We start from the raw sequence: 1,230 nt of genomic DNA on the forward strand, positions 1-1,230 counted from the left end.
GGTTGCATCAACGTTCGGTGTCCTTATGTACGAGATGCTGATCTCGAGGCCCGACATAGCAGCTGCAGTGGGAGCATTTGCAGCAGGGTTGATCAGTCGTTCGATGACTGATCTCGGCATAGAGCATAGGGGAGGTTTGCAGGTATTGCGTACATACTTGCAGTACGTGTGCGGTACGTCTAGTGGTGTATGGACTTACACGGGAGCAGGACAGCCGGATGCACACGATCACAGCCAGCCAGTGGGCATCGGTTGAGAGTGGTTTTCTCTCGCCTTTTGTAGTCTTTAGACTAGGTTCCCTTGCTTAAAGGCACAGTCGCCTTTAAGTGGGAGGTTGTTGGGGTATAGGCGCCTGTGCCTTGCCCGGCCGCCCAGAGTCTGGGCGCCCACTGACTTGTATACCTTATACATAGCATAAGTGTATAGGGGGCTGCTCACTCTTGGAGTCTCCCCACCCACATCGTGTCTGTCTCCTTCTCTCTCTCTCTCACTCTCCGTCTGTGGTGCTCCCCAATCCCCTTCACCAATATGTCATGAGAATGAGTTGTATTTAAAAGAGGAAAGGGTTTGCGATTGTGTTTCCCAAGAGCACAAAATTCACAAATTCCCATATGAGGATGGGCTTTAAGATCCATGCCATGAACAAGATCACGACGTTGAAGATCAAGGAGTTTTGAGAAATCATCATGAACAAAACGGTGATGCCATACTTTGCAATCATGATCACCTGGAGCAGTGACAACATTTGCTACAGCATCCTTGAGAGAGAGTCCAAACAAATTATCATTTCGAGGAGCAGTGGCTATAGTCTGTCCATCTTTCTCAATTCGGCATTTGGTATGATCAAATCCAACAAACAGACCAAGATCAACAAGTCTAGCAACTGAAAGAAGATTACGTTGAAGATATCGTACATGTAATACTCCTCACAAAATTTGAGTGGAAGAAGATAAGGTACCAAGATATAAGTCTCTAATACCCTTTACTTGACAAGTAGTATCATCAGCAAGATAAACAACACGTTGAACTGGTAGTGGATGACAATTATGGAGCCACTAAGACTGATATGTCATATTTCCTGTAGCACCAGAATCGACAATAAAAAGTGATCCATCACGTACATGAAGTATTCTGTCTGGAGCAATTGAACATAGGACGCATCTTGTTTCTGGTACAATGTTGTTTCGATGTTCAATAACATATGCTCTATTACGATCTGTGTCGAATCGC

The sequence above is a fragment of the Adiantum capillus-veneris genome, chromosome 15, assembly GCF_014529385.1.
Source record: "Adiantum capillus-veneris isolate H3 chromosome 15, ASM1452938v2, whole genome shotgun sequence".
Classification (NCBI taxonomy): Eukaryota; Viridiplantae; Streptophyta; class Polypodiopsida; order Polypodiales; family Pteridaceae; genus Adiantum; species Adiantum capillus-veneris.